This window comes from Protopterus annectens, chromosome 1.part2 (assembly GCF_019279795.1).
Source record: "Protopterus annectens isolate FY-2018-M chromosome 1.part2, PAN1.0, whole genome shotgun sequence".
NCBI lineage: Eukaryota > Metazoa > Chordata > Ceratodontiformes > Protopteridae > Protopterus > Protopterus annectens.
The window spans coordinates 874,308,073-874,321,327 of NC_056727.1; positions in this window are offsets into that span (position 1 = coordinate 874,308,073).

Below are 13,255 nucleotides of genomic sequence, written 5' to 3' on the forward strand. Positions count from 1 at the left end.
ATAATATCCCACGATGTAATGAAGAAAATATTCAGGATTTAAAAGGCATCATTTCCAACTGAAATGCAATTATTTTCACATTCTAAGACAGATTAATCATAATCAAAATGATATTATTGCCAACATTATTACACATAATTTAGGCTATTTCATTAATGCCAGTTAAAACTCATGCAAAAGAACTGAAAAAAAATGTTTATAAATTTCCTCTGTTATAGAAGAAAATACAGTTTCTATTTGCCATCATATTAGATACTGAGAAAATGGTGAAGTAGGCCTTCCAGATATAAAATTTATATACTGATATACAAAATATTAATATACAAGTTAGTCTACAAAATAGAAAATTATACATAAACTGCAATGTAAGAGTTTTTTTTAAATATCAGATCAAACATTGAGTATCACAGACAAAATATTACCAATATTAAGAAATCATGCACATAATCATGCATTTATTCCAACTTCATCAAATTACATAAATGTCATAGTACATTACTTTAAATGTTATATATAAGATGGCATGATTTATTAGTATTAAGATTACATTTTAGTTTCCAGTTAATAAGTTCATGGGGTATTCAGAAACAATACTGCTTTGTGTTAAATGAAATAGCGCAGTGAGCAGCAGTATACAAGGAGGAGGGGTCAGTTCAGAGGCATGCATAGTATGATGTTTGTATCATGGAAAATAAAAAAGCATATAATACATGCAACTGACTGTATACTGATATGCAAAGGAGTGCCAACATGCTAATGAGAGCTACTGAGTAAGCAAACGATGATAGACATGACAGTATGATTTAACTAGCACAATGATGCTAGGACCAGTATGTGCTTTAGCCATACAGAATTATTTAGTAGCCACTTTGGAAGGCATAGTCTGTGATGTTGTATGCCACTGCACTCTGTGTCTCACAAGGTCTCTCAGTGGCTGACATACAGCACATCCATGACAAGGACGTAATTTACTGCTACTGTGCAGACAGAAATATGATATGGGAACTAGCTGATGGGTGCCATCCAGCACGTGGGACATGGGGGGGGGGCATATAACACCTATCCCAGTACACATGAAGGTTTGTGCAACAACCATTTTTTACTAGAGGAACCTTTCATCAACCTCCAGCATCCAACTAGGGACACCCTAGGAGTCTTGCAGACTACTTCTCACAAATACTTCACCAGTTCCTAGATGTGTTTCTGATGCATGTGGAAGAGTGGATTTGTTTTCCACAAAAAAACAGAGTGGAGAACCACCATTATGTGGACATTTTATGACATAGCCCATTTCTCTGAGGCCCTGGGGGCCATTGACTGAACCTGTATTTTCATTAAGGCCTTGCCTATTTCACTTAGCATTCAGTACATCAGCCTGAAGTATTTCTATTCCATCAAATGCCAGACAGTGTGCAATGCACAGGGTATTATAGCGTATGTGTCTGTTTATCATGCAGGCAGTTCTCATTATTTCTATATCTGGCACATGCAATGAATAATATTGTTTTGTGCAGATAGACTTCCCACAAGGCCATCTCATTAGTAAGTATACACATTACCAACCCTAGACCCCATGATAGTTCACTGACATGAATATAGGTAACAAACTGCTGATAATGGTGTTTATTTTTTCTGTTGTACATTACAGGTGGTGCCATTTAACACCTTGGAGCCATGGCTGATGATCCCCCCATTGTCATTCCCCAATTAGAGGTGAAAAGGGCATACAAAATTGCACTTGCATAGCCATCAAATATTGTAGAATGTGTGCTTATAGTGCTGGTGTCACTTCTATTGCTAAAGTACATTCCTGAGACATGCAAGCAAGCTATACGTGGTGTGTGTTGTGCTATATAACATAGTGCTGCATAAACTGTTACAGCAAGGGAAGATGGCAACACTGGCCAGCAGTGAAGTGAGATGCTGGAGGATGCAAAGGAGGTCGATGCTGCAGGCCTCCATGCGAGGCAAAGGCAGGTGCAACATGTCATGATACTAGCAAAGAGGCAGATTCTGATTCACAGTTACGGGACATGACATGATATGACACAACATGGGAAACACAGAACAAAAGTGATACATGCACTTACACACTCAGGTTATGCAGTACAGTGTATGGACTGGTCATGCTGTGCATCAGACATTACCAAACCCACATAAGCCAGTGGGTGGTCTGGCAACATTGATCATCATTTGCACAGATAGGGGCACAGTGTTATGAGGCAAATGCACTAGCATATGTTAAATGGTCAAGGGTAGTGCCTGCAGTAAATCTGCACACAGAGTGATATAAGGCATTGGGAATCATGTTCTTAAGTGATGGCATGAAGCTTCCAAGGTCTGAGTACTGCTCAGATATAACATCTGTCACTGGAGATACAGGTGTGGAGGCATGTACTTTAAATGAAGCCATAGTATGTGGGCTATATATGTAGGATTATGGCTGTGCATCCTTCTGTGAAGTTGTAACAGGTGGTTACCTGCCCCTACATCCTATCCAGCCACAGGTATGTGTTATTCAGGGGCACCTACTGGGGAGTGAACTGCTGTAGAACCTCAGAATACAGACTGTAAAGCATGGGGTGTAGCCCACACTGGAGCTGTACAAACCCTGTGCACATTTACAGTACCTTCCATAGCTATGAGCGGAGACAATGGCAATGAAAGGGACAAAACAGGGTTATCTACATTCACATGAGTGGCCACAGATATGGGTGCTGCAACAGTGGAACCAGCCATATGTGCAAAGTGAACATGCTCACCCACAACGTGCAACTGTCCTCTACCTCAGCTATGTCTGTCATTTGACAGCACCCTCAGGGCTCCAAAAATAGCTACCAAGTCGGCTACCTTTCTCCATAATGGTAAGATGTATTCAGAAAGCAATGGGCACCTTAACACAGGCTGTGCAGCACACCAAGCACATTTGAAATGTTTCATGGAAAATGTATCTTGACCTAGATCACAGATTTGCGTATTCTCAAGTTGATGTTCAGGGTAGCACTGATATCATGCAACATCTGTGTCTCACGATGGCAATGAGTACCAGTGCATTACTTTCCAGTACTACTTACATGTACCTCAAAGGTTGTGCACCCCTCAGGGACTGAAAATGTTTTTGCTGCCAGTGTGCCATGTGTGGGATCAGAATTGTAGCTGACTCATTTAGGCCTGATGCTGCTCACCGACCTGGCACCTTTCAATGATTAAAATTAAAAAAAAAAAAAAAACATTTTCTATTATTAAAAACTGTAGCAGGCTGCTTACTACGACTTATGTTACACACTAAGTGCTGAAGCAAGTGCTTCAGTGCTAACCACAAAAGCAGTATCTGCATTAATTTCTATATTGTCATTCAGAAATGCCACTATGGAAATGAATGCTGGTACTGCACTAACAGCTGACTGGCATCTACTGATGGTGCCCCCGAACATCTTGTACCCAAGGTGGCTGCCATCTTCCCCCCACCCTGGGCACACCTCTGGACACCAGCAACACAAGACTAGATGTTCCTGGGTGATAGTAAAACACATGATGAAGTCTGTATACACCAGGTTAATTAACTATCAATGTGCTTCTTGACAGGCACTTACCACAACTCACCTGGCTCATCCTCAAAAGAGACTCAGCCATTCCTGACCTGTCTTACTACCATATCCAATCCATCACCCAGAATCAGTGTCCTGTCATTTTCACTTCTGATTATAGTTATTAGAAACTCTTCCATCTCTTTATGCTAACAATGTGTTGTGGTAGCAACCTGAGTGACAGACTTGTCAACCCAACACTTAAGCCATGTGACCTGTTCTTTGCATGCTAGATTATGTCTGTCACCTTCTGGCTCACTACTGCACTGTGGAGTAGTGTCTGCTAACTGCATTTATCTGCCACACCATCACCTACCACATCCAGTCCCTGAAGTACTTATCTGCCTCATCTGTCTCAGATCCATAGGGCTGAGAGCTAAACAATTTGTCTCAGTGCACTGCCATTCTTTTGGTGCCATAACAGCTCCTGCACATTTATAGGAGTAGGCATGAATTCATGTGTATACACAGGACTGTCCATGTTAGGTTGGGAGGTTAGTGTAATGGTTAAGGTCTTTACCTCACAAAGACAAAGTATGTGGTTCAATTCTCATGAAAGGAAATTTGCTACTCTTAAAATGTCTCACAAGGCAGTTAGCCTAGCATTTGCCTATGCTGGGCAACACCCACTGTCCCATTGCCCACTATAAACCCTGTGGTAGGTACTACCTTGTGTAATGTAATGCAATGACATAATTACAACCACTAACATCTGGGGAATACATAGGCATGTGTTTACAGAACAGTCTTTGCTCATAGAACTACCGGTCTAGCATCCTCTACAGTGCAGCTATGTAACATAGCTTTACTGTGATCTCCTTGGATCCCCAGCTCTTCCTTGTATGCCAGCTACCATGCCTGTTTCACATGGTCTCCATGGTTGTTCCCACAAAGGACATAAAACTGTCATGCTTAGACAGTGAGGCATGGATGGCTGCTCCGTCAACCATAGGACCAGTGACTGTTCTGCCTATTCACAGGTTTGGACACGCGCACACACACACACACACACACACACACACACACACACACACATACACACACACACACACACACAAACCTTTCCCAGCATTACATTTTCTGACTGTTCTTTGCCTGTGACTATGTTGTCCACCCTCACACTAGCTAGCACACTCTGGCATATCCTTGCTAGGGCCATTGCAGTCTTAGTAACAGCAGTTAGTACAGTGTAACAGTCTTGTGTGGCAGTCATACACCATGGTATTGGCTCTACAATGTGGTGTACATTACCAGTACTCCAGTCTACTGTATATTTCTCTGCATTTCATTTTTCTGCAATACTATTTTGTTGCTGTAATTTATTTCTTCAGTTTAGTTTTTTCTGTCATTTTGCTATTAAGGAGCTTGTAGCATCATGGTTTTGCTAACAAGGTAGATTACCACAATATTCTCTGAATCACATCAATAACACAATGTGTTATTCAACTGATTCTACACTGTAAGGCCTGGGCTGCCATAGGCACATGCATTATGACCAATTAAGTTGTGGGTGACTGTAATCAGCCCACATCACCACACATTTGTAGTATGGCTATGGTTATGGACATCATACTTCCCAGCTGCCCATCATGACCATTCTCAGGCATATGTCATGTTGCATGTGTGTTCCTGTGAGGCATGGATGCACAATGGTTGCATTGGCCCACACTGTTGGCCACATATGACAAGACGCCATACATGGCTAACATGTTACTTTGCTGCCAGTCAATGCTGATCTCATGGTGTCTGCGTTGTAAGGCATTGCAGCTCAGCTGTCATTTTCTCCTCTGAAATTGATGGGTGAGTGATCATGGCCTCTGTAGGATCTGTGTAAGGCAGGGATCATGCACATTCTCTGGCTGATGTTTAAGGTAACATCAACATTGTGTATTATGTGGCTCAATATGGTGATGAGCACCAACAAAACATCCCCAGTTTCCACATACATAAGCCTCAAAGCTTCTGCACCTCTCAGTTGCTGGCAGTGAGCATCTGGGAAGTAGGATTGCCTGCTGGGGTCAGTTATAAATGTCCACTGTAAAGGTTCATGCCTGCAATCACTTTCCAAGACAGTGAGTGATGTGACAGAAAACTGCCCCTCTAGTGAATAGTGCCAATCCAAGTATAGTGATCTATGGTGGTGCTGTCAAGAGATTCTGTGCCAATGGGAAGAAGAGGTTAGGGACAGATGGACAGACTATTACTGTAAGGTTTAATCTCTGATAACTTATGTTACAGTAAGCCTTAATTTATATGTATAGACTTTTTCTAATACCCATCATTATGTTCTGCTCATTAATTTGGCTTTGGTGTTTTGCAGCTCAAGAGGAAGTTAAAACAAATTGACTTGTCTGTCAGAGAAGGTAGACCAGACACTCTGAGGCATTGCCATAAATGTACTGTATTGCTGTCAAACCTGTATCTCTGCTTCACCAGTTTTGCAGTGTTGTCTAAAAGCTAACCAGTGCATACTTCTTCACTGCTTTTAGGACTGCTGTATGGTTTTAAATGCATTTGTAACTATGCTAAAGCCTTAACCTGTGCATATTATTCCTGATATTGCCATCGTTGTGCCAGCTATGCTGACTGTGAGTGTAGCACTGCAGTTAGGCTATTTTTCATCTGTTGTAAGAGATCAGCATTTCATTGTTCATTTGCTCATAGATGTGTAATTACCGTTGCATAGGTGTTCATTGACCTTGTCAGACTGATACTTTGTAATGCATTTGTACCCTTGACACTGTTCTTCCCTGTGCCAGTTATTACTGGAATTGCATGGGTGTGACAGGTGTAATGAAGTTGCGTAATACTGCAGTGAGCTTTATTTTCCATTTGGACTATTGCAACAGTAATTAGCAGTCCACTCCCTATTTGTATTGTTACTTAAACCATGCTACTTCTGATACTGTGCTAAGTTGTTCCATGCATCCCTTCCATTTGCCATGCTGTGCAAGACAGTTCTGCATACATTTGTCTTCCACAGGGCTGAACATTTCTTCTGATTTGATTACTTCTTACTTGCCTTGTCCATTGCCCATGTACATTAGTTACCATCCACAACCTGTGTAAGTGCCCTGCACATGAGTAACAGGGGCAGAGACAGTCATATGCTCTGGTGTTATCATAACATAGGGCTACATTCTTGGCTAGACTTGTAAGGGCCTCAGGGCCAATAGCCTAGTTACCTCCTATGATTCTATAAGTATTCTCTAGGCATTCATGACTGTTCTGTTATCCTTCCAGATTCCATTATAAGAAAGCAAGCCACATCATACTGACCACTGCTGTTTGCATCTTGCTGTCCTTCTCTACATCATCCTCTAATGTATTATATGTTTCTTTTTTGTTTTGTTTTTTCTCAGTTTATGTTCATTTCTTTCTACAACACTAGCTGTAGTGCAGGAAGTGGTATAGCAGCAGCCCCCACTCCCACCACTGCCTACCACATCAACTGCTGGGTCCCCAACAATTTCCAGGACAACCTATTTGTAGGAGCCAAGCTGAAGGGCTTCCTGCTGGCCTTCAGTACTGCTACTCTGATGGATGGTGCAGCACCCTAATGGGGAGTGCCACAAAGTGTTCTCCTAGGTCACCTGGTTGGAGGCGTAGTCATGGGGTGTAACCAAAAATTTAGAAACTGTACACAATGAAGCTATATTGTATTGTCCCCCATAAAATGTATAGGCCATGACTTGACACTGTTGTATATTATCTCTTTGGCCATATCACACTACTCACCTTTTGATTACAGTGCTGCACTGTGACAAATTTCCATAGAATAGCTGAAAGACTTCACTTACAAGGCAGTGTGTGACAAATCTCTATGCCATATCATGGCAGCCAGTCTCATGGGTGTCCACTAACATCATTGTTGGCATTACAGCAATCAGTTCCAGAGTTTCTACCACACCAGTGTCAGTGTCCGGAACCAAGCATGTCAAGCATGTGTTATATCATGGGAACTAGTCCTGCAGATCCATTCACACAAATAACAAAATGCAGAACTAACAAACTGCTGTGTCACATAATGGAGGGTGCGCTACAAAGTAAATTCATCCTTTGCGCTCAGGCAGGCTAGGCCTACACATGTTGTGTACTCTAACACTCTACCCATAGCCAGAGTAACAACATTAAGGCATCTAAGCCCACCACAATGAGCACCTCTGAATTCAAGAACTTTAAAAGGACAAACATATTAAAACTAAATTAAAGTGCCCGATGTAGCCTCAGGTGTCACTTACGTCAAATGGCTTTTACCACAATCTAAAAAGTAGCATAAACCAAACTATCACAATCAGTACCAAACATACTGGTGAACATAAAAATAAACCATTTTGGTGGAATGCAACATTAATATGCTAAATAATGAAAGTAAAAAGCTAATTAAGGCCTACAATAAATCGGTTACTGCCTACTCCAAAGACAAAAAGTTCAGCAAAAATATGAAAGTTACCTTTACTTTAAGGAAGATCATAGTGAAATAATTCAATATAGATTTTTATAATTTGTTTTTTTATTTAAAATTTGAAAGCATTAAAGAGCTATGGACATTTGTAGGCAAAATCAAATTTAGGTTAAAATGGTACTTAAGACTGATAAACTGATTTAAAAAAAATATGCAGACTCTTACCTATCAGATTTGTTCTTGGTAACAACTACAAACAGTCGATCAGACTAAAAAAAAATACTATGTATTTCTGCAAAGACATAAATTTCTCAGATTTTCAGTCATTTCAGAACTGTTGTTATATTGTAGCATGACATAAAAAAAATTCTCATTAAAATGTTTGCAGTTTCTTGACAGCCTTTGAGAACAGTTCTAGGATTGAGGACATTTAAAATATGTGTCCTAGTATAAGTCTCTGAAAATTTCAGATGGATACAGTAGATCAAGCAGGTTTTGGAGACACAGTTCTTTCTAGAGAGGGAGCACAAACAACCAAGAACACTCAGTATTAGTGGAATGGCCTTATGAAATGTGATCAGTAGTAAATGAGCTAAAACTACTACTAAAAAGTAAAAAAATATATATAAATCTAAGGTCTAGAACCATGATTATTAGGGTTAGTGCATTTGAATTTCTTTTGAGATTTCCATATGCTATTTTTGTGCCATGTGCCATCACTTCATCACTTAATCAGTTGCTTCCCCAACTTCAAGTTAACAAAAAAGCTCTTAACTAATTTCAAACTGTAACAAATTGCTTGCTAGAGTTTATGCCACACATGGAGCACTGCAGCACTTCAGTTGTGACCACAAATGCATAATGTTATTTATTTCTAAATGCTGCAATGTGCATTTATTTCTAAATGCTTGTATTTAATGAAAAACAATTTGGATTTGCCACTTGAACCCCCCCACCGCCAGTACTTTGCACACAGGGTGGCTGGCCCCTTTGTCCCATCAGAAAAGTTTAATGCAGAGTGAAGGCCTTATCTCACAAGGTTTCGGCATCACAGTAAAACTTTGTGACTTTGCAATTCATAGCCCACTTTACTACTAAGGGTTTCCCCCCCTCACAGGGCACTGCAGAGAGTGGTCTTACATCTGATGTTACGCATGTGCGCACGAGTGTGTGTGTGTGTGTGTGTGTGTGTGTGTGTGTGTGTGTGTGTGTGTGTGTGTGTGTGTGTGTGTGTGTGTGTGTCTGTGTGTTTGTTGATGCAATACAACAGTCAGCACACATTCCCTCAAGGATCAATATTAGGCTCTCTCTTATCCATAATTTGTATAAGCAAATTACATATTGCTACACACCTCCCTAGCATAGTTCAATATGCTGACAATTTAACCCTTATATGTACAGCCCCATCCCTACCAGCACTTCAGGACATCACTCAAAATTCTTTCATTGCTATTGAAACTTAGCTAAAAGAAGCAAATCTACTTTTAAATCCTTAGCAATCATGTTCTTTACTCCTACACAATACTAACATGAAATACAGTCTTTCAAAATAGCTTCATCCAACAACACAGAAAATTATACTGTAACCCAAACAAAACTTCTCAGCATTGTAATTGACAATAACCTTAAATTTGCAAACACATATTGGAAAACATTAAAAAAAACACATCAGAACATGCAAGGGTGTAGCTAGGCATACTATTTGTTCTCTACTGACTACAATTTTCCATACATTGCTTAGAGAAACCATGGCTTTTTAGGCCATAGTGTGTTTGTAACTGTCAACATTAATGCCTGCAATAAGATTTTCATAGACTGACAAAATATCTATTCAATGGTTTTAGAGGGAAAGTGATGATTCAAACATTTTTTAAGTGGGGGGGGGTTCAGGAATACCTGACAGGACAAAATCATCCTCCGCAAGGAAGAGTACACCTGCCTGGTGAACATCTGCAATAAATAAACTATATAACAAAAGGAAAAAATTGCTCTCCAGGACCAAGAAGGAACAGGTGCCCAATTAGAAGCAATCTCTCTTTAGCCTGAACAAGCAAATAAGAGCACTAGTGAAATCCTCTAAAGCCAACTTCGAGTCCAAATTGGCCACATCTACTAGAGACAATCATAAGGCCTTCTTCACATATGTCTGCACTCTCAAAGGAAGCACCCAGATCTGTTCAGAACTAGTGGTCAAGGACTATCTACTGGCTGACAGATTCAGTGAAAACATCTCCTCTCTGTCCCCCCATCAGTAAATCAGGACATCCGCAGTACCTGCCCCCCACCCCATATCTCTATGGAACAGATCATCACTGCCCTCTCAAAGGCAGAAAATACAGCCTCCATGGGACCCAGCAACATCCCAGACTGCATCCTACATGAACTCAGGTATGAACTTGCAGCACCATACACACTCTATTCAACCAAAGCTTGAGTACCGACTTTGTCCCAGCTGAGTGGACGACAGCCACTGTCATCCCTTTACACAAAGCTGGAGTGTCCACCGATCCTGGAAATTATAGGCCCACATCAGCCTAACTAGCCTGACCTGCAAGGCCATGGAATGGATTCTCATGGACCTCATTAACACGGACATTGACAACCTCCAAACACTTGACCCCACACAGTTTGGCTTTGTCAAGGGATGGTCTGTTAAATCTGGTTGACTTCTTTGAGACAGTTACCAAAAGCATGGACGAGGGGAAGACCACCTAATTTGACCTGGCCAAAGCCTTTGATACTATTCCTCACTCAGGCATAGTAGATAAACTGTCTCATCTAGGCATCAATCTATATGTTACCAGATGGGTAGCAAACTGGCTCACTGATAGAACCCACCTAATCAAAATAGGGGAAGCTATCTCTAGCAGTAGACCAGTAACGAGCGGTGTACCCCAGGTATCGGTCCTGGGGCCTCTGTTATTCAGGATATACTTCTCTGAGGTGCAGGCCAAAACCTGTGAGCTATGGGTGACCAAGTTTGCAGATGACTGCAAGCTGGGCACAGTCATCAATTCCCCAAGTGATGTGGATGTCCTCCAAGACAGTCTCACCCAAACAAATGACTGGTGTCAGAAACGTGGCCTCAAGCGGAATACCAAAAAATGCATCATCATCCCCTTCAGGGAGAGTGACATCCCCATATATTATTACATTAATAACAATGTCCTAAGTACACAATCAGTAGTGAGGGATTTGGGTAGCCAGGTTGATAGCAATCTGACTTTTGACCACCATGTTGCTTCCATTGTATGGAAAGCTTTCTACATAGCCCACCTCATAAAGAAGGGTATCTCATCCAGGGACAAAGAGGTCATAACATCCCTGTATTCTTCCCTTATAAGGCCAGTTATTGAGTACAATGCCCCCTTTGGCATGTGCCTCATAAAACACATGCAGCAGCTGTAAAGACAATAGAGGTTCCTCACCAGGAGAATCCAGGGCCTCAAACATCTACCCTACAGAGATAGGCTAAAAGCCCTGTCCCTCAACTCAGTTTCATACAGACTCCTCAGAGGTGACCTCTGTCTGGCATACAAAGCAATCTCAGACCCCACCTTGATAGGACTGCAGCATATCTGCAAGTCAAGCTCCAATCAAGCAACCCGTATGCACAACCTCAACCTGGTCTGTGATATCAATAGGATGCACTGGTGGGATAGATTTATGTCCCAGAGACTCCCACATCTGTGGAATAGACTCCCTCTCCACATCAAGCAGAGTGCCTCATTATCCCTTTTTAAATGCAACCTGGATAACTGGATGGGAAACAGGAAATACACCCCTGGGATTCCACCTGTGTCCCTGCCTGAAAGGGGCTTTAGGTGCTAACTTGTCCAAACATGGGCTAAACTCTTGGCTAGGCTTATAAGGGCCTCAGGACCAATAGCCTAGCAACCTCCTATGATCCTGTGGTTGGGAGGCAGCAATACAAGCACACAGTTATGAAATTATAATCTCTAGCTACACCCCTGGAAATTTGGTTCCCACTTTAGAATCAAACCCTTCCTGACAGACGATGCTACACTTAAAGCTAAACTCACCACCCGTTACAATGAAGTAGTGAAATTTGCTGCCAACCCTACATATAGGACTCATCATTACAGAACTCTGAAGCAGCTAAATGGGCTTGAGCTACCCAACTGCGTATTATGCTCACAGGTTGTTATTATACATAATCTTATACAGGCACCAGAAAATGTCCAGCTCTAAAAGATACCCTGCAGCCACTGCTCAACAGGTAGAGACGTTTGCTTAACCAATAATTTATTTTTATTTATTTCCAGTTTGATGACTGGGGAAGTCCACTGGGCCCAAGGAGCCCATTTTCAGTGGAGGCCCAGGGAGAAAAACTCCAACAATACAAAATACAGTGGGATATACAGAATACAATACAAAATACAGCAGGATACATATTCAAGTAAATACACAGAATATAAGTACACAGCAAATGCAAAGTAGAAATGCAAAAATATATGCTGTTTAAAGAAAACTATTTACAATATTGGTCTAAAAATTGTTGTGGTTATCAAGTTGAGGACATTAGTAAGTTTGGAGTTATATTTATAATAGCATATTGGAATGAACAAGATTTTCTAGATATGGGAGATTGCAATGTAGAAAAATATAGACTATTGATGAGAGTTGTTATTCCTTTTGTAGAGAAAGTTAGTATAGAGCTTAGGTGTTGAAGGATTAGAAGGGGGGGTGAGCTAGGTTGGGAGAATGCAGGTACATTTCCAGATAGAGGAGAGGTAGGAATGAAGCTGAGTTTTAAAGTTTTCCACATTCTCCATTGTCCTTATGGTAGGAGGAAGACGATTCTATTTTTTTGGCTATGGAAAAAGAGAGGAGAAGTTGTCCAGGTGGACGGTTAGGTTTATGGACAGTAATTAAGTTTTGGTGAGCTGACCTAAGAGTTCCATTAGAGAAGTAAGGGAGTAGGATGTTTGTAAGGGCAGGGTATTCGGTAGGGGTGAAGAGTAGTTTATGGGCTGTGATGAGTTGGAGGTAGTCCAGATGGTTTGGGAGTTCTTTAGAGATCAAAGGGCAATACAGTGATGGGAGCAGTTTTTTGGGGTTAGTGGCAAATTTAGAAATTTAGTTATAGCAGTTTTCTAATTTAGAAGTGATGGATGCAGATAGGTTGGTTAATAGGGGTGTGCCATACATTAGGGAAGGAAGGAGGTAATTAGAGGCAAGAGTATGTCTGGTATGGTGTGAGAGGAAGCAATTATTCCTGTGTATCATACCAAGTTTATGA